Source organism: Pinus tabuliformis, chromosome 1_2 (assembly GCF_031772625.1).
Source record: "Pinus tabuliformis cultivar Carrire ecotype Pingquan chromosome 1_2, CPIR1, whole genome shotgun sequence".
NCBI lineage: Eukaryota > Viridiplantae > Streptophyta > Pinopsida > Pinales > Pinaceae > Pinus > Pinus tabuliformis.
The window spans coordinates 1,077,976,273-1,077,998,313 of NC_142298.1; the positions used below are offsets into that span (position 1 = coordinate 1,077,976,273).

The 22,041-nt window shown below is 45.3% G+C and overlaps 1 pseudogene; it reads left to right on the plus strand.

The window, feature by feature from the left end:
• Positions 1-1,441: 1,441 nt before the first annotated feature.
• Positions 1,442-22,041, plus strand: part of LOC149209866 (26S proteasome non-ATPase regulatory subunit 1 homolog A-like) — a 96,792-nt pseudogene continuing 76,192 nt past the window's right edge.

The window sequence follows — 22,041 nt, forward strand, 5'->3', positions numbered from 1 at the left end:
GGAGTCTCTAGATCAACTTCCTGGATAATGAGCTGAATTCGACAGGAAGTGACCTTGATCGAAGGCAGGCCATAGTGGTTTCCCACATCATCGACACGAGACAGAGGGAGAATGTTGTGAATCAGGATTATGTGAGTTATCAGAGGGAGGTTGTTATCTTGCAGAGGTCAACTTCTCTTGAACATATCGGCGGCACGACAGCGGATTTGGCAGTATTTGACATCAAGGGATCAAAGGTCATGGTGACAAGGCAATGAGCAAATGAGAGGTCAAACAGGATCACCCAAACCCACGGAGGCCAGTGAAAAACGAGATGAGATGTCCCCACCCAGACACGAAAGCAGACAAGTGCCATGTTCAAGAGCGACATACTGCCGACACGACAATTATTATGGTTCCATTTTCCCCACCATTTCTGGCGAGTACCCCAGTTATTTTTAACAAGCTTGACGGGGATAGCATATGCTTGTGGGGCGTCATTTCGACGGAATCCGATGTCATCAAATTTTAACGAGTCTGACAAAGGAAAAACTCGGCATCTTTTCATGTTTAGAGAGTTTGAAAAGACAGTGGAAAAGGAAACTCCAGGGGGGTCCTTTTTCGTAAAGTTGTGTCTCTCGAGCTCGAAAAAGTATAAAACAATGCTCAAAAGAACCGCCCGATCATTACGACCGAGGAGTACTTTTCATGTGTAGTGATGTCGACCTGACAAAGTAAAAAAGCGATCGATATCACATCGTTTCGTAACATATTACGAGCCTGAAACGACAAAGACCCGACAATCTTTTCATTTTTTAAACGGTCGGAAAAGAGTTTAAAGACGACCGGAAATCAACTTTTTCGTGTATTTACTGAGCCTGAAAAAGTGTAAAATATAACTCATTTCGTCGCCCAAGTCACACAAACACCTGTCGCTACACAAGAAACGGGGTAAAAACCATTTTTGACACGAATATATTGATAAAAACATTCATGAAAACACATTTTTGACCTATGGTGGATAAAAATGTTATAAATGGGTGAAGATAGTAAAAATAAAATTACTTTTCACTTTTTACCTTTGAGAGTGACATTTAGGGGTTTTTGGTGTTCGATCTTTGAGTGCTGATTGCGACAGATCCGGGGAACCATTCGAAGCGCCGTCTGAACCAGGTAAGAGGCCTCTCCTTTTGCTCCATTTTCATACCATTTTTTCTGCATTTCATCCATAGATTGATCCTCTGCAAGGGGATTTGCAAAAACTAGGGTTGCGCCCATTGGCGCGGGTTTCCTACTCGGGACCGCGCCAATGGGATGATTTCCCTAAAGGGGTCGCGCCAACCACGCGACCTAATTTTTTACATAAATTTTGCCACTGTTTTGTAAATTTTCTTGGATTGGGAATCTACCAGGGATCTAACAATGCCATTTTCAACTTTGTGAATGCAAGAAGATCGTCAAAATGGTTGTGGAGTGGAAGGAAAGAGAGCATGATGCCGTTGATGCCTTGGCACTTGAGGATGAGGCCTGCATGGATGCTTTGAGGGACTGTGGCCTCAAGAAGTTCTTCCTTACCTCATACCTCCATGCTCAGCCTGAGTTGTTACGGTTTATCATAGATGCTTGGGATGTGGATGACCAAGTGTTCCGCTTGCGCGACTAGACATTAGAGCTAGATGTCTCTGATGTGTACTTCATCACTGGATTGTCGCGTAGAGGGGCAAGGCCCATCTTTACTAGGAGCAGGCCTTCCGGGGAAAAGATGGGTGAGGTGATGGACCGGGTATGCCCGGGTGCACAGTTTGGATCGAACAGTGCTAAGGTGGATATCGCCACCATACCAGACTTGGTCCTATAGGTGGTACTATTCACCATTACACGCACAGCAGGGGTACAGACGCCCCATGAGGCTAGAAAGAACCATTTACTGCTGGCAACCGAGTGTCTTAACCCTACATTGTTCGACTGGGCCACGGCTGTGACCGTGAACATCAAACGTCAGCTTACAAAGTGTAAGCATGGAGGAGTGAAGCAGTTCTGTTACGGCTCCATTCTAGTATCGTTCTTCTTGGAACGACTACCCATCTTCCAGATTCAGGGAGCTATAGTGGCAGATCCATTGCCACGGGAGCCTAGGATGGCTCGATGGGCAGCACTGATGCCCAGAGGAGGAGGAGGCCAGCAGATGGCCTGGAGGCCCGAGTTCTTCATATGGCTCCGTCACCAGTTGATCGTTGTGGAGGATTGGCCCTATGCGGGCACCGACTTTACTGGAGACCCAGATCTCCCATTGCCTGAGGGAGAAGACTGGGACGAGGAGCTGGGTAAGAACTCTTTTTGTTTTGATGTTTTTATGTATTTGATTTTTTTTTGTAATACATGCATGTTCTGATGACAGTTGTATGTATATGCAGATGTTGGCCCAGAGCGACCAGCTGGTTTGTCTCCCATAGCACGGAGGGTACAGCCCGCAGCCGACCCTCAGATAGAGGGTGCCGTGGGGGAAGAGCTAGTACAGAACCTCGAGGGACTCACTCGAGGGATCCCAGATTATGCCAGATTGGCGGACGTGCCCTTTGCCTACCAGAGGCACACTGTGGGGGTGCCTACTCGTATCCATCGTCTACTGAGACGTTTGGTGCGCGCGGTGACGTGCTATCATGAGCACCACCGTGATTAGACTCCTAGGTTTCTTTTCATGCATATTTTTTGAGAGACATGTTGTCTCCGGATGTATCAGGATGGACATGTATTATTTTTTGACTTATATGATGCACACAGTGCAAACATTATGACATATATACAGATATACATATGCTTATGGTTTTATTCTATTGTGTTTTATACGCTTTCTTGTATGATGTTTTATCTATTACGCAAATGTCTGTCTAATACATGATTGGCCAATGCATCAGTTAATGTGTTTAATTGTCTTGGAATATGCTGATATGTGATGAAATCAAAATTCCTCTCTAACAATCTCACACGTAAGTACAACCTTAGAATGTGATGGTCTCTGACGGAATATCGCCCGTTGAGCTGGTGGACGACAAGTTGGGAGTCTAGGTTCACCACCAATGCACGAATGCCGAGATTAACCGCCTCGGCTAGTAGTTCAATTACAGCACTATATTCGGCAACATTGTTGGTGGTACGGCCCAAACACACACCTTGAAGATCTATCAACTCGCCGTGAGGATCATAGATCACCCATGCCGCAGAGGACAAGTTACGAGTACTGCGGCAGGCGCCATCAGCGAAACCAACGTAAGGTGCAACAGACATCTGCACAAGAAGCGAAAGACACAATAAGCGGCAATCTCGCCGTCACACCAAACCAAAAAGACAAAAACACACACACACACAGCACACGTATGTACAAATCAAAGTGCATGGGGTTTATGCATAGTACTTTTTCAAGTACAGCCCATTTCGGGGCTTCTCGAGGGGGTTCCCTTCATAGTCGATTAGCTCGTAGGCCCCTTTTTGAAAAACTTTCTTGACAATATAAGGGCCTAGCCACATAGGCTCGAGTTTTCCTGCCCCCAGCTTATCGTTAGCTTGATCGTAAAGCAGGACTAAATCTCCCTCAACGAAAGAACGCGGATGGACGTTGTGATCGAAGTGAGTTTTCACTCTCTTCTTTTGCGCTTCGATGGCTAAAGCGGCTAGTCGACGGGTCTCGTCCAGCCGTTCCAAGTAAAGGAGGCGTTCTTCTACTGGAGTAGTGTTGGGAAGTAGTTCGACGGCTAATTTCAGTGAAGGAATTTCACACTCGATTGGAAGGGTAGCCTCCAGTCCATAAACTAGTTGAAATGGGGTGAACCCGGTGGCATCCTTCACGGAGGTTCGGTAGGCCCACAAGGCAGGGAACAACATCAAGTGCCAGTTGGACTTATGCATGCCAACGGTACGCTGAAGCATCGTGACCAGAATCTTGTTGACGGCTTCAACTTGGCCATTGGCCTGAGGATAGTAAGGAGTCGAGCTATCATGCCGTAAGCCTAGCTGGGTTGTTAGTTCCGTCATCATATGATTATGGAAATGTTTCCCGTGATCAGTGACGATGGCCTGAGGAACTCCAAACCGTGAAATGACATGGTTAAACAAAAATTGCGCCGCTGTGTAACCGTCCTCAGTTAATGTAGGCATCGCCTCGGCCCATTTAGTGAAGTAATCGACGGCAACGATGATATACCCATGCCCCCCGGCCGAGCGAGGGTTACAGGTAGTATAATCAATGCCCCACTTTGCAAAAGGGCCGACGGTAACCACAGGGTGCAATGGAGCAGAAGGCGCACGCATCTTCCGGTGGTAGATCTGACACTCGTGGCAAGAGCGGACGACGAGGATGCAATCCTTAAAGATGGAGGGCCAGAAATAACCAGCACGGAGGATCTTTTGGGCAGTAGCATATCCGGACATATGGCCACCACAGGCACCGGAGTGGCAGTCATTTAAGACACGCTCAGCTTCTTCGAGAGTTAAACATCGACGGAGGACAGAGTCAACGCCGAGGCAGTACAGGGTATCCCCAATGATACGGTAGGGCTGAGATTGGTGACGAATCCTTCGCCGAGCATCCTTGGACACGTCGGGGCGAAAGGAGGACGTTTGCAGATATATGATTATATCCCCGTACCAAGGGTCGAGAGTGCTGATGAGAAACAAAGTCTCGTCCGGGATATGATCCTCTGAATGAGAGGGTGTGGAGGAAGATGGCAAAGAGCAAATTAACTCAGCGAATACCAAGGATTTCTTAGACTTGGCAGTGGTAAATTCCAAGTCGAACTCTTGGAGGATGACGATCCACTTCGAGTACTTGCCCCCCAGCAATTGCTGTGACAAAATATATGTCATGGGGTTGCAATCCGAAACCACAGTGGTAGTGTGCAACAGGATGTAGTGACGAAAACGTTGGACGGCACAAACGGCGGCCAGGGCCAATTTCTCGACATAGGCATATCGAGTTTCCGTGTCAAGGAGGTTGCGGCTAAGATAATATACAACATGCTCGATGTCATTATCGTCCGATTGAATGAGAACCATGCCGATAGTGGTGTCAGCGGCAGCTAAGTAAAGAGTATAATCGCGATGATAGTCTGGAGGACATAGCAATGGAGCAGAAACAAGGAGACCCTTGACGCTCGAAAGACTCTTGAGCAGCAGCATCCCAACGAAAAGGGACGTCTCGTTTTAGCAACCGTGTAAAACCTTTAGCCACCTCGGCATAGTTTGGAATGAATCGTCTCAAAAAGTTCACTTTGCCCTGCAGACTCTGCAATTGCTGCAAAGAAGCAGGGGGAGGAAGATTGACAATAGCCTCAACTTTAAGGGGATCCAAGCGGATGCCCTCTCGGGAGACGATGAACCCGAGAAGTCGGCCAGATTCGACGCAGAAGACACATTTGTGAGGATTGAGCCTGATACGGTAGTGTCGACAGCGAAGAAAGATATCGCGAAGATGAACAGGGTGGTCCTGACGTTTGGCTGAATGAGCTGGTAGATCATCCAGGTATGGTTGTACAATGTGACGAATGTCATGAAAAGCGTAAGACATTGCACGTTGGAAGGTAGCACCGGCATTTTTGAGACCGAAAGGGAGCTTCTTATAAGCAAAAGTCCCCCATGGACAGATAAAAGCGGTCTTGTGTTGATCAGCGGGGGCAATATTTATCTGGTTATACCCAGAAAATCCATCCATAAAGGAGTACATTTCACTTCCGGCACACTCGTCAATAAGTTGATCGATGAATGGTGTGGGGAAGTTATCTTTAGGACAGGCCCGATTGATGTCATGATAATCGACACAAACACGGATGGTACCCTGTTTTTTATTCACAGGCACGATGTTGGAGACCCAATCTGTAAGTGGAATGGGGTAGATAAAGCCAGCTTTGAGGAGCTTCTCTACTTCTGCCTTAATAGCTGCAGCCTTTCTGGGGTGCACAGGGCGTAAACACTGACGAACAGGCTTAGCACCCGGGTACGTAGGTATCTCATGCTCCACTATACTAGGATGAATGCCGGGCATTTCGTCGTAGGACCATGTAAAGACATCATGAAATTCATGAAAAAGATTAGTGTAGAGTCGAATCTCCTCTGAAGTACAAGTCACTCCAATGTGAATGTGTTCGACAATCCCTGGTTTCACAGAGATGTCGATAGGTTGGGTTTGCGTGATGTTCCCCAAATTTCCTTCAGAAGACACTTGATAAAGTTGGATGGGTGCTTGAAGGGGTTGAAGTGGGAGACAAGGAGCAAACCGTACGAGACAAGTGAGCATATCCGAATGGGCAGGGAGAAACAAGGAACGATGGTGGTGATCTCGCCAAGGAGGTTCCTCGAGAGACATGGTCTCAATAATGGCTTCGTCAGAAGGGAATATCTCCTTTAAAGGATCTGAAGAAGCCTCATCTCCAAGCCATGGGGATGGAGCATACGAGTCGGGAACCTTGCGTGACGGAGCAGGTTCAGGAGAGGGAGCCGATGCGGTAACGATTTCAACGTAGTTGAGCTCGGCAGGACTCAACGACATCTCATCGCCCCACAACTCTACCTGGTCGGTGGGAAGGAGAACCCACGGATCACAATGAATAGTGATCATATTAATGGAGGCGATGTTAGGAGGTGGGAGCGGAAAAACACCCATAAGGGAGGGATCTTTAAAAAGCCCGGCCCCCAGATTCTCATAAGATTTGGAGGTATGCTCCACGAAAGGAATGTTGCCCTCGGAAGAGGAAGCAAAAAATGCAAGCTGGTCGATGGTAACAATCTTCCCTTGATGAGGGAAACGGATGATGCGAAACAATGATGAAGCCACAGCTTGCATCGCGTACATCCAGCTACGTCCTAGAAGGAGGTTGTAGGTGAGATTGGCATCAACAACTTCAACTTCTACTTCGACCGTTTTCTCTTCCAAAGTAATGGGCAAACGTTGGAGTATACCAACGGGACGGGACGCTCTTCTGTCAAAAGCTTCCAAGGTCGTGGGAGACTGGCTCAACGCCGGAGAGCCGATAGCTTTCCAACAGGCCACAGACATGATGCAAGTTGAGGCACCTTCATCAATGACTGTACGATGAATCGTTTTGGAATTGATGACAACCTGTATAAGGAATGCGATCTGGTGAGGTAATCTCAGCGTATGGCCTCCCAAGTCAAAAGTAATGAGGTCCGAGTCGGCCGGGTCGATGCCACCGATGGCCGATAGCAATGACTTCCTCTGAGAGGGGTAGCTCTGGAGTACTTCTAAGGCGGACATAGCTGACGGAGCTTGAGCTAAGTCCTCAACGATGCTGTAGTGCTGTGCAGCACGAGCATTTGGGTTGTAAGAAGATTTCCGGAGTACGCCTTTTGGAGGGGGTCGTATGGGCGTCTCAGCGCTAGGTCGCTCGATGTGGAGCGGGCCCGAACTGGACAGAGGAGCACTAGAGGGGATCTCAGGCTCTTTCCCGGCAGACGACGGATAATATTTTGTCCGAGTGCTGATGTGGATGGGAATCGTCCCAGCCATAAACACTTGAGAACCGAAGGAAGATGAGGATTGATCTGGATTAGCTACCATCTGAGTTTGCTGTGAGGGAAAAGGTTCTTTGAGTACAGCAGGAGTCCCAGGAGCGCCTTTCAACAAACGATTAACCTCGGACCCCCTGGGGCAGTCTCTGGTAAAGTGATCCTCATCGCAGATAAGACAAGGGTATTTGGGTTTGCGCTTGGCACTTTCCTCAGATGAGGGTTTAGGGGAGTCCGGCTTCGGTTGATCTGGCTTACTCTTACCTTTTCCTTTCTTCTTTCCTTTCGAGGCTTTGTCTACCGTGGTGGACTGGACGTCATTGACCTCGGAAGTATTACTCGGATGGGAAGTAACCTGAGAAGTATTTTCATTCGAAGCATGTGATTTTTTCTTCCCAGGGTTTGCGTAGCATTCTTCTTCGGAGTTGAGTTTACGGAACCAATAATACCGTCAACAGATGGAGTTGGCGAGGCTTTTGAGGTTCCTGGTCTCGAGGCATCAGGCAAATAATCATACAGTGTACCTGACTGAGAGTAAACCAGGTCGAGGTACTGAGCACGCGCGATAGCTTGCTCTTCAGTTACACATGCCCCCATAGCGATATCCCGTGCTATTGGACCGACGAACGAAGTCGTAAACCAGTCGGTGAGAAGCTGATCGGGAATCGGAAACTTGATCAAACGTCGACGCCGTCTCCATTCATGGATGTGATCAGAGATATGCGTAGCCGTTGTCTGTTTCAAAGATGTGAGGAGGTGTGTGCCTGTTTCATATCGAATAGGCAACTGAAAATGAGTGAGAAATGCCATAGCCAACGAGTTAAAATCCTGGAAGGATCCGCGAGGTAGCCCAATATACCACTTAGCTGCGGAGCCAGTGAGAGTTCTTTGAAAAAGTCGGAGCCGAATCGAATCATCAAGCCATGAATTGGATGAACACCAGAGGTGATAAGTCATGACGTGAGCTTGAGGATCTTCATTAGCCCTTCCTTCAAACTTAGGACAATCACCGGGAATCTTGGTTGGAACCGGAGGCCAGTACGGATGATGGAAAATAGGATCATTGGTTAATTTGGACACATCCGGTAGTTCCAAGGTTGCTAAGAAGGGTACTTGAGGATTAAAGGGCATCTGGGGCTGCGAGTAGGATGGAGTACCAGGGTTCCAACCAGCCGGTGGTTGCCCCCATTGGCTTTGTCCGGACGGACTCGGCCCCATAGGGTTTTGTCCGTAGGGACCCTGGTTTTGCCCCCCAGCGTTCCATTGATTACCAAACTGTCCTGCAGGAGCACCATACGGTTGTTGGTAATTCTGGTAAGGACTTACCTGCGGTTGTTGATAATTTTGATATGGGGCAAAGGAAGTTTGCCCTTGGGGTTGCTGGTAACCATAAGGCGGCTGGACTCCAAATTGATTTTGTGGAACAGGCGGAGTTTGATAGAATTGGACACCACCTTGCATTTGAAAACCAGATGGAGTTTGGGGTCCAGCCTGGGGCCCAAAACCTAGTTGAGCAGCTCCAGAAAGATGTCCTGTAGTTTGGGCTATCTGGCCGGAAAGTTGACCTGGTTGATACTGAGGTTGGCCCATCTGCCCAGAAGGGTGAACTTGCTGGGGTTGGGGTTGCCCTGATTGGCCGGACGGCCAAGTGGGCTGGACAGTTGGTTGACCTGATTGGATTTGAGGCTGGCCAACATGCCCAGGTGCTTGACTGTACTGGACGGTGGGTTGGCTCTGCTGAACACTAGGTGGACCCATCTGTCCAGACAATTGACCATAGTGGACATTAAGTTGGTTTGGGTGAACATGTGACTGACTAACTTGTCTAATAGGGTAACCTTGCTGGATACCAGGCTGGTTTTGTGGAACAGAAGGTTGGCCTGGGTTACCAGAAGGTTGAGTATAATAGGTGAAAGACGGACCACCTGGGGCCGAAGGTTGTCCCTGAAAGGGTTGTCCTTGTTGGCCCCCAGGTTGCCCTGGGTAAGACTGTCCAGATGACTGGTCTTGACTAGGTGGTCCTTGAAGATGCACAGACGTTGCTTGGCCACCATGATAATGGGTGGCAGTCCAACCAACCGACAACGGGACCGACACCTCAACAATCGGCTGAGGCGATGGAGGCCTACCAAAAGGTTGAGAGGGATCATATTGAAGTATTCGTAACAACGGGTTGAAGTCAAAGGGCCCTTCTGCTGGAATGGGACCAGAAGAATGTGGGACGTTTGACGTAGGATCAATGACTCTAGATATAACGGGGGTCGAAGAGGCTACAGTTATCGTCGGAAGGGTTGGGGCTGAGGTAACAGACGTAGCGCGATCTTGGGGAGGAAAAGGCCCCGTGGTAGGAGCAGTGAGGTGTGACCAAATAGAACTCATGGATGGAAACTCAGAAGACATGAAATCCCTTAATGCATGATAGCCTGGGGGAAGTCTCTCAGAAGTGGAAGTGCTACGAACAAGCATAGGTTCCGTCGCGGTGGGAATTTCACCGCTCGTTGCGACGGATTCGTCAGTTGAAATAGGAGACCCTCCCTCCATATCGGGAGGAGCCATTGGAACTGAAAAACCGAGAGGAGGATCTTCCCACACAGGGATATCGTCTTTAGGATCTTCCCAAATGGGATTCCAATGAGCTACGTAAGTCTCGTCGCCCGGAGCACAGGAGTTAATCGGCTGGATACTTGAAACAAGAGGAAGAGTATCACTGACAATCGGTAGCTCGGGAGCAGTAAAGGACGAAGACTCTTGGTCACGTGAAACAACGGACAAAAATGGTGATTCCGCCAGGATGAAAAATTCACAAAATCCTAAGAAATCTAACGATAAAGGACCCTACTCAAACTAACGCAAACAAGATCTAACCGGGCAAATGTGAATTGTGGCCAAATAAATTTTAAGACACAGGAACTAAACTTGACCTTTTCATGTTTTAAGAGTCGAGAAAAGGACAAAAAGGTGACTCTAGTCTCCTTCGAATGTTTAATGAGCCCGAAGTGACAAGACGCTCACTGGCACCTTTTCTTTTAGGGAGTCTGAAAAGGATCAAAAGTGACTACTCTGGAGAACTAGGCAAAGGGTTTACCAGACAATCCGTAAAACTGCATATACACCTTGGCAATCAGATGAAAACCAAGGACTTTCCGTATGGCAGTCAATCTTCCCGAATGCTGTGTTCAGTGCATTACGGCTTGTAAGGCGGCAGACACGGCTTCCTGTGGATAAAGGATGATAACCTAGTGGGGTCTCCCCATATACTCGACGGTACGTGGGAGCGCAAATCCGTGTTAGACCACTATCGAGTCACAGAAGGAGGAATCACCCAACCGTAATGTGAAACAATAGTGACTAGGTTTAACGACGCCGGAACACGTCTCTAGCCTAGACCTCTAGATGTGTGCATTAAGTTCCAATGCATTGTTAGATTTATTCAGTTCATTTTACAGTTGATCTTGGATTATGTTTCGGTTTTCAGGCCTTACCGTATGTGGTTTCTCACAATTTTCCTAAATGCAAGCTATATGCCAAAATACATCATTTCATTCGATGAATGCTAGCTATAGAAGGGTTGAGAGCTTTCACACAAACAAAATGACCGAAACAATCAGCAAACAATACTCTAATGCAGCTAATGACAATTAACAAATCTTTTCTCCAAGGTTACTAATCACCAATAACAATGAAGAGCTTTAATTTCATTAACCAATGTAAAGCAAGAGAGATTGTTTGTTTTCTTTTTGATGGCAAAGCGCATTGAACAAATTTTGAGAAACAATAACAAAGAGCAAACAAATTCAAATTCACTCAATGGAAAGCAATCAGATCTCTAAAAAGAAAGGCAGCCCTTCAAATCAAGAAAAACGCCAAAAGGCTTCAATGAGCCACGTGATCTAGACTCACAAACGAAGCCAAATAGAAATCAAGCAAAAAAGAACCAAATTGCTCAAATAACCCAATAACAAGCTCCAACAATCACCAAGCAGATGCAACAAAGTATCTCAAATGCTGACTGAATCAAAGGAAGACCAAATCTCCTGTGGGAGGCTCGATACACAGAAACACTAGATGCCCTAGGGTTTACAATGTGAAATCGATAGAAACAAGCAAACAACCAAAGGATAAGGGGCAAAACACAGTCAAACAGAGTTTTGAGACACCCAGGTGATTGAGGAAAAGTATCTGGGCAGCAGATCCAAGCTCAGAAAGTCCACAAACAGGCAAACACAAAGTTTTCACAGCCCTGGCGCGACTGTGGGGCTGCAACTCGCGCTAATGGCTGATTGGCGCGAGTTGTCAGTGTGCAACATGCGCCAATTGGCGCGACTGTCAGGCCAATATCCACGCCAATCGAGTTTTTCTAAGGAAAAATGAAAACAGATGGCCTAGGACCTAGGAACAGTGCTCAGATATACTAGAGAGTAAAGGACAGCTGAAGAGAATGACTCAAAAAGACAGATCCAGCAAGGAAAACCAAAGAAACAAGACAAATCCCAAAATTGTTTGTTTCATAAACCGAATCAGAGATTAAACAAACAAATGGATCTCCCCAGCGGAGTCGCCAAATTGTTGAGGAGGTAAATCCCCTCTGCGGACAGAGGCGATCCCTACTAGCCCAAGCTGGGTCTAGCAACAATCAAACAATGCTAACACGCAGGTTCCTAATTGCAAATCATAGGTAAGCGATGAAAGCTTACTTGGATCCCAACGCTAGTGTCGTAGAAGAGTCGATCCTTTGCGCTGGCCGGTCACAATCCCCACGATCCCCGTGAATGGACACCTGCACATGCAAAGAACAACACAAATACAAGCATAGAAACCAATAGATGCAACTATATATCAGTCAGAAAGGATATAACTCAAGCATCGTTACGATAGACAACAAGAGTGGAACCATAATGATAGTCATCTGTTATCAGTGATCAATCAAAGAAGAATACAACCATATGTTCTGACGTCGGATCCTCCTTTGGCTGGGTCGTCAGGTGCACATGCCTTGCAAAGCTTGTTGGGGATGAAAAACAAGCCTCTCTCTCTTTGGTGACAAGAATCTCCTTGCTCCTTGCAGCAATCTCTTAGCCTTCTAGAAGTATGATCCTCCTCCAAAGCTAACCTTCACTCTCCTTAGCACTATGGCACTATGATTAAGACCAGCAGCAGCACTATTCCCTTGTTCTCACCATTCATTATTCATTAGCCTATCAAAGGTAGCAGGGCAGACTTTTATAGATTAGGGAAAGGAGATGGGATAAGCTTCATCCTTGCAGGAGATAAGATCAACAGCAACATTGATTGAGTTGGATCTATCCTCGCTCGAGTTGGCTTTGTCCTCGGAAAATGTTCTCAGATAAAGTTCATGAGTTGGCAAGAACATTCCCGTGCCAGTTTACTAAAAACTTTACCAAATTTGGTTGGCGCGGGCACAACACTAAGACAGAGCGCCAACTGGCGCGCCCCCTTTGTTAGATTTCCCCCATTGGCACGAGAATTACATTGGGAAACCGCACCAATGGAAAAAGGTCATTTTCTAAGGGTTTTTTGCAGGAGATGTCTTAAGGGCATGTAAAGTCCATACTTAGAGGAATCAGATGCAAGTGTTTTCAGGCTATGTCACTTCTCACAGGTCCTGGAATGAGCCCTCCAAAGTACGGGAGAGGGGTAACTAGGACAATGAGAAACAGTGACAAATTGCTGTGTAACAGGACTAATCTATTTTGCTCAAATGAAATTGCAAGAATTAAATGCTAGTCTATGCTTGCATAATTGAAATTGCAGAATTGAAACGCTAATCTATGAAAGCAGGAAATATCTACTCTACTTTTGCGGAAACGAAATGAAATAAACTACTTAGTAGAAGGTTGTAGTGGAAATAGAAGAAAAGAAGCAATCACAAATACTCTGATGCTTCCCCGGTAACAGCGCCAAAAATATGGTGGGCTCCAGTATTGCAGCAATAATGCTGCAACTCCTCGGACTCCCATCTTTACTTTTATCAACCCCGTAGTTGGTAACAAACTTGGAAGCGATGGTGCTGTATGCACAAGTACTAGCTCTTGCCACAGCTATCACTTGGTCAGCTGGCACAAGTTGGCTAGGAGCTTAAGCCAACTTCTATGAGCTCTTAGAAGAATCTTTTTAATTGATGGATGAAAGCTAACTCGAAGGAAGCTAATCTAATTGCGAAAAGAGATTGAAAAACTGAAGGAAAACGCAAATCTTAGCAAACCCTAATTCTACCAGCAAGTCCTACTGATGCAAAGGAGAGAATGCAAACTATTGAAAGAGATGCCATTACGTCTATGAAGGTAAAATACATGTGTCTAGACTACCTCTATCTGAAGAAAACATCTTTTTGTATTTTTGATTAAGTTGTCAGTTTCATCACGCATATGCTTTCACTGTTCTTTGATTGTGCAGGGGTAGATCAAGGAGGAGAAATGATTGGAAGAGGTCAGGAAGGTTCATAGAGGGTCTAAGAAGTCCCTAACACCCTTCCATAGAGTTTCACAAAGTTTGGCTATCAAGAAACCTCATTCGTGAGCTTCTACAGGATGTCTGCAGGGGTTCTACAGGATGTTCAGGAATTTCTATAAGATGTTCAGAAATTTCTACAGGATGTTTTAAAAATTGGATTTTGGAGGATGGGTGAGTGAAGGAAGATGCATGAATCGATATGGAGGTAGGATAGGGGTATGAAGTGGCCCAGGTACTGGTGGATGGAGTGGTGAGAAGGTGTAGATGGCTAAATTGGCTCAAAGAAGGCTGAAACAATGACTGCACAAAAAGGTAGGGTTACATGGGCAAGAGGACAGATGTGAGACAAGGAACCTAGCTAGGAGATGGAGCAGATGGCTCTGATGAAGCTTAGGTGGATGAAAGAGTGGTAGAGATGCTCTGCACCGTATACATTCAACTGAATCAACAAAGTCTTGCAAGTAATCAAATTCCTAGCTAATCTAATCTATATAACAATAAAGTGAATGAACAACAACTTTATTGGGAAGAGAACCATGTATATCAACTATGAAATGAAACATTTCAAAGATCTGAACACATAACCAACTTCTGCAAATGAAAACAGTACAGTAAGGATTGCATGGTAAAGCAAACTAGTGTTTTTATTTGGGACAACACGGTTACTTCAATTCCAACCCCTAATCAAATAAGGAAGAGGTGAAACCAAAAGTGTTTGTTGACCCCTTTTTTGGAGCCTTTTTCCTGTTATTATCCTACCAATCTATTCTAAACATCTGAAGCATTTTATTCATAAACAGAGACCTAGTTAATCAACACAACTTAATCTGCCTAACAGAAATACGCTTGCAAATGCACAAAAGGAAAACAACGATGCTCAAAGGAAAGATAACAGTACATAAAGGAGGCCCTAGGCTCTCAAGTTGGGCCCAACCTTGATAGCTACGGATCCTATAGAAAAATCAGAGTTGATATGAAATAGGACTGCTTATCATTATCAAAAAATAGTCATCAGTCAAGAGTTATGCCAAAATGGCTACAAGAAAACAAGTTAAAGCTGACAACACTGTAGTGAAGAAATATGCAATGGTTTCCAAAAGTCATTTTCGAAGGCTGAGGCCTTATCATTTATACACCACGAGGGCCCTAGCAGGCCTCCTAAATCTGGGGGACTTAGCTGTCCAACTGTTAGTAGGCAGTCCCTTTTCCAAAATCTGCTTGGCTGCTTTCAAGATCCGGTTTTGGTGGCCTTGGGCTCAGCGTTTGGGGGTGAGGATCCCAAGGAAGGGCTATTTAATGTCATATACAACCCCCCTACGAATCCTCACCTCAAGCTTGGCTGTCTTCTAGCCCATGATTGCTCGGTTTTGCTCCAACATGTGTCAAAAAACCTGAAATAAGCACGTGTTAGCCACCTAGGAAGAGCGACCACCCTTATTCGTACAAATGACATAAACATACTAAAGAATAATGCATAAGCTATGAAAAATGGAGGATTGAACAAGGACTGAATAAGGATAATTAGGCAAAATACGCCCAATTAGTTACCCAATTTGGGGCTCATCACAGATGTTATAGATATTTTTGGGCCCTGCAACCCCAGGCATAAAATATCCATAAACTAAGGGCTCCTAAGTCCCTAAAAGTGTTGTTCCAACCCCTAAAGGAACAAGGTCAACTGATTACAGCTTCTCCCAGAATTTCTCCATGAAAAATTACTCAGAACTGGTCAAAACTAGAGGTTTTAACCCTGTACAGAAATTACCTGCATACGAATTCTTAAACAAAGAAAATAAACAATGCGAGAGCAGAACACATAAAACACATATGCACAGAGATTTTCCCCTGGATCCCAAAACCGGGACTACCAGCTTGATTTTTCATTATGTTCCTTTCAATGTTACAATACATATTTATACATGCCGAAGCATCCAATACCATGGACCGAAAACCATCGCGTCCAAAACCATGGATCGAAAAACCATAGGTAGGTTTGCCCAACCTAATATAGGGTCCAAAAAAAATTTTCCCGGGGCGCTGCCCCGGACCTCGTAGAGGGGGGCTACCCGCCCCCCTCAAACCCCCCAAACAGGGGGGGCTTCCGCCCCCCCGCTACGCAGTCAGCGCAACGAAGGGGGGGCTCCACCCCCCTCTAACCCCTCGGTTAACTACGTAGGTTAGTCGTGGAAAGAATATAACACAACCCAACAATCTCCCACTTGTTGTTTTCTTTCCATAGGGGGCCACAGGAGAGCTTAGTCATTTTTCCAGCCTTGAAACACCCATTGTTTCTCTACACCAAGAGAACTTCTCAGAGCTCACATATTTTGTCAATGCATCTGCAGTATTCTTCAAAGTGTCCACCTTTACCAGCAACACCTTTTTGTCTTCTATCATATCCCTCACAAAGTGATACTGAACATCAATGTGCTTTGTCTTTGAATGATAAGCAGGGTTCTTTGCCAAGAAAATTGCACTTTGGCTATCACAGTCTATTCTTATAGCTCCCTGTACTAACCCCATACTTGAACACAATCTCTGCAACCAAACTGCTTCCTTGCTTGCATGAGTGGCTTCCATGTATTCCGCCTCTGTAGTTGATAGTGCCACTACAGATTGTTTCTTACTCATCCAACTGACTGCACCTCCAAATAGGTTAAACACATACCTGTTATAGACATTTTTGTGCATTACAGCATTGAGCATGAAATGTCCATAATCTAAGGGATCCAAAGTCCCTAAACATGTTGTTCCTACCCCTAGAGGAACAAGGCCAATAAACCACAGCAATTCACAGAAGTTCTCCACCAGAAACTGCTCAAAAACAAGTCAATTCAGGATCATTTCAGTGGCTACACTAGCTGTCTGCGCTGAATGTCAAAGCCAACACTAGCTACCTGCACTGAATGTCAAATGAAACACTGGCTACCTGCGCTGAGCGAGATTGGACAAGTGGCAAGTTCATTTCTCAAGGTGTCAGAACCCAGGAAGCTTCCAAAATGACACTTGCCTCAGGGAATTCGACTGGTGATGAGTAAGAGGTTCCAAATCTCCAAGTGGAAGCAAGAACCTCCAAGTGGAATCAAGAACTCACAGAAGGAGAAGACACTAGTCACATCTCAAGCTGACTCATCCTCTCTCCAAACATCTATATATGGATCTCTCCCCCATGAGATCTGGAGGCTGGAATTTTGTGAATGCAAAGAATTGCTGTTGGTTTGAGTTTAGAGCTATTGGGTGATTTGCTTTGAAGGAGGTGAAGAGGAGATTCCTTTCTGCTGGGAAGGTGATGCTGGATTGGGCCTCATATGGTTGTATCACTTCCTGAACTTTACTTCTTCATCAATAAAGCCATTTGAGTTTCTTCTATATGCATGTATCTCAATGATGTTTTGTTATATTTGCATATTTAGTTTATTCTAATCCTTGAACTATTTATGAATGTATGCTTCTTGTAGTTTCCCTCTCTTGCCATTTTGCAGGAACTTGGTATAGCTGGGCTAGTGAAGGAGCAAGCAGCTGGAAGCAAGCAGCAAGGAGTGAGATTGGATCAACAAACTAGCGGAAGACATCGGTTAGTTACATCCTTCTCCCCTATTTACATTTCATAAAGAAGAACATTTAGATAGTTTTGTCTTGTTTGTTGCTGAGGTACTATCACTCCTTAGAGTGGGATAGGGTCATTCCGTATTGGATACTTTTCCCAACAACAAATTGGCGACTCCACTGGGGACCGTATCTTGTTGGTTTGTTTGTGTTTTTGCTATTCATTTCATAAACTCAAAGAGTGTCGAATCGAACTGCATTTGTTTTTCAAATGCAAAGTAGAGGGCAGCTACTCTAGTCCAATCACTGGGCCTGTTTATGATCTGAAGAGCTGATCCACAAGTGCTCTAACAGCTCTTAGTGATAGATCTTCATCCTCCTTTGAATCATCCCTTAGATTGTACTTGATTGATAGCTTTGATTTGGCCAAAAACTGTGATTTTAACTGCAAACCGTAGCTCAAAACCCAGAAACAATTCTCGTTTCTGCTTCAGCGCAGACCCAGTGAAGAGGTTCTGCATTTCAACGCAGGTCCCGTGAAGGCTACCTGCGCTGAATGTCAAAACCTCTGTGTTAGACCTGCGCTGAACAGTCCTTGCCTTGTGCAGCTGTGGTTCCCTGTGTCTTTTGCTCAGTTTTTATCCCTGTTTTTTGCAGCCTGTTATCAGTCAATGTACCTATCTGAAACCACCTTTCTTTGCCTCAATTCCGCCTCGGTTGTGTAAAGAAACTGTATTTGTTCTTTGTGTATTTCTTACATCATTTGCAGTTTCCCATTACGAAAGTAAACTAGTCTTACTGTGGCCCTTAGATCTAGACCTGTCATAAGTGTCGTTTTGATCTTAGGAGTAAGTTTGTTTGCTGTTCACAGTTGATATAGCTTTTACTTTCGTCGTTTGGTTTGAATTTATGCATTTCTAGTGTCGAAACAAGTAAATCATAAGGTGTCTTTTGATTTTGGAAAAAGAACTTGTTTTTGTTTTCACTTGAAATCGAATTCAAAGTTATACAACAGCTTTCTTTATATAAACATCAATATTAAGAAAGAGAAAAGAAATACCTGCATTTGTGCATTTTCATTTTGACAGCTTGCATGTTGATTTAGGAAAAAGTGCATTACTGTGTGCTCTATGGTCTGTGAGAAAAGATGATGTCTTTCTTTTCCCTTAGTAGTTAGGATTTTCATATGTTGAAAAGATAGAAAAAGCTTGCTTATCATCTTTAGACTGCATTTAGGAGTTGTACCATACATCTCGTGGTGATCCAAAAAGGCAAACTTCTGAATAAGATCAACCTAAAATAAATTGAATGAACATAACAATGCTTTGTAACATAACGCACAACATAGAGGTCTAGACTAGAGACGTGTTCCGACGTCGTTAAGCCTGATATCTTACCGTTGGGTGGTTGGGTGATTCCTCCACGGTGAAGCGATAAGTATCAGTATGGATTGTGCTCCCACGTACCGTCGCGTATATATTGGGAGACCCTTATAGGAATAAAGCCTTTATCCATAGGAAATCATGTCGGCCGCCCTACTGATCGCAATGCACTGAACACAGCATTCAGGAAGATCGACCGCCCGTACCCTAAAAAGTATTCTGCGGTTTTGCGAAAAGTTTGGCACACCCTCTACCTAGAACTCCAGAGTAGTTTCTTTTGGCCTTTTTCAGACTCTATAACAGAAAAAGTCCATCCGAGCATTTGTCACTTCGGGCTCGTTAAAACATCGAAGGAGACTAGAGTCATCTTTAGCTTTTTCTCGACTCTTTAAAAGTGAAAAAATAAGTTGTGTCTAAAGCGTCGTTAAAAATTTATTTTAAACGGAACAAAATCACCTCCTATTCCTGCGTTGATCTTTAGGTTGAAGAAAATGGAACACACCAACCAAGGAATTACCTATGATGGAAATCCTAGTCCCTTCTCCTCTTGGGGAGATGTTGGTGCGCCCCATATGGCCACATTGTCGCTTCCAGGGCTGACAATTGGCCTGCCAGTCTGGCTCTTCTCAACCAATGTAGTTCAGAACACCACAGTTCCTGAACAGTCGAGTCAACAGTTAGATCAGTCTAGAGCTGCCCACCAGCCTTCTACTTCCTATAACTCTTCCTCTCCTCCTTCCTCCTCGCAAGGTAGAGCTGGCAAAAGCCAAGCTCCCAAAGAGAAGAAGGAGAAGAAGAAGGAGCCAAAGGCGACTGGGGGCAAGCAAAAGGCATCTGACAAAAATCCACACACAGCACTGACCGGGCCTAAATCGCCATGTGTCATATGTAGAGGAGACCACTTCCATAGAGATTGTCCCTGTATTCCCCGGATACTGAGGGACTGGTCTCCTCGTTTGCACAATCTGGTAGCATCAACCTCTGAAAGCCATGTTGAATGCTTACCGTCAACCAGTGAAAGCGAAGGTCCAAGACAAAGAGGGAGAGCTGGATCTCCCTGCAGACTGTGCGAAGGCGATCACGCCATCCACCGTTGTCCCTTCTTAGACGAGGCGAAGAGAGTTTTGGAAGATCGTCCGGTTTCACCGTCACGACTTCCTCCTGGATATAAAAAACTCGTTCCAAGTCCTTCGTTAGTTGAGAACCTAGCTGGCCCGCTCAAGTGGTCAGCTGAAGCGTCAGTCATTGAAAATGAACCTACTAAATCCAGACCGGACGAAAGTCCAAAGGTCGAGACGGCAGTTGACCCGGTTTTGCCTTCAGAGGATTCATCTTCGAATGACACTGTCACTGAAGAGAATAAGGATGACACCATCCAGATTCTTTTCATCAACACAGACTCCGATGAGCATGGGGGCAATGTGCCCATTCCTTTGTCGTAGGAAGGAATTTCGTCAGGGTCATACCCGGCCGTGTATTCGGTCCCACCACCAAGCAACCTGGTTATGTCCTTTGGCTGGAACCAACTAGGCAGACCCCGGTTGCCAGCCAGTATACCATTCAGAATTATAGTCCAAATATATAGAATGGTAATGGCTGGCACTATCATTGATGAGGGGGCATCTGTGAGTATCCTTTCCTCTATTGCTTGGAAAGCACTGGGTTCCCCAATGCTTTTGCCTGAGATGAGAAATCTATCAGGCTTTGATAAAGGAACCAGTCGACCTTTAGGGATCCTCCCCAATGTGCCCATAACATTGAAAGGGAAGGCCATTCAAATGAACGTGATGGTCATTCAAGGACCCTTGGATTATAACCTACTCCTTGGACGAGACTATATATATTGCATGGGAGCCGTCGTCTCCTCACTCTTTAGAGTAATGTGTTTTCCACACGAAGGAAGAATGGCCAAGCTCGTAGACCAACTTTCATTTCTGGGATCACGCATTGCAAATAATCACATACCAACCCTAAATGGTCTTTTCCCTCAAGAAATGTCTCCACCCCCAGTACTTCTTCCCGATGAGTGCGAGTGATTCGGAAAGATGTGACTGGAACCCAAGGGGCATGCATCCTGGTCTGCTTCGGGCAGAGAAAACTTTGGGCATAAAGTAGGTTTCCGCAGGAGAATATGACTAGTCCGTACCCCGTCCGTCTAGGAAGAGGGGTTGTTCTAGAATATGATTCTTTTGTCAAAGTTATGTGTTTGACGGAACAGGGTCATTCACCTTTGTCTATTTCGGTAGACATTGCCAAGGAAGTGTTTTGTTTGAAAAGATTAACAAGACAATCTTTGGGTAACCTGAAAGAGGTAGGCCTCCCTCAGTAAAACCAATGTTTTGTCTTTGAGTAGTGTTCTTCTCTTGTCGCAAGTAGCTGTGAACACCCAAAGAGAAGCAGAGGCGAGAAGCTGGAGAGGTAACCTTGAAATTGTATTTTATACCTGGGGGTACGCAAACCTTTTGGAGTGCAAGCAAGGGCGGCTATTTATTTTTTAAATTTTTAGGTCCTCCCTTTAAACTTGTAGGTATAACCATTTAAACTCGTAGGATTAGTCGTAGCCGAACTTGCATAAAGAAAGGATATGGAGCAAAGCTTTAAAGATGAAGCTCCAGTAAAAAATAGAATCTTAAGGAGACATTCTTATCTTATGACTGGTATAATCGAGCAGTTTTAGCACAAGTTCATGCTCGTTAAAAAATAAACGCAAGATCCGAGCAGTTTTAACGCGGAATTTATGCTCGTTAAAAAATAGAAAAGCGATTGTGAGCAAGCTTCCCCCTAGAGTTCAAGCTCATCCAGAAAAAATGAACCGGTAAATAACCACTGTGATCGTAAATTCATCAGCCATTAAAAGCCTTGGTCGTGTTTGCACCGTCACCTCCACTTTTCATTTGGCCGATCATTCACCTCCATTTGATTGTTTACCCATTTTGAGGAACAGCTGCGAAGAGTGATTTCACCTAGCCATCCTTGTGACACTGCCGTGATTGGAAAATTCCAACCTGTACCTGGAATCAGCTGCTATCCCTGTTTATCACTCGTTCCTCAAAAGACGAGTCTTCTTTGAGCTCTTTTCAACCGACTCGTAAAATATGAAAAGTTTGCCGAGTTTTGGCCTTCCAGCTCGTTAAAGCGACCGGAAGAG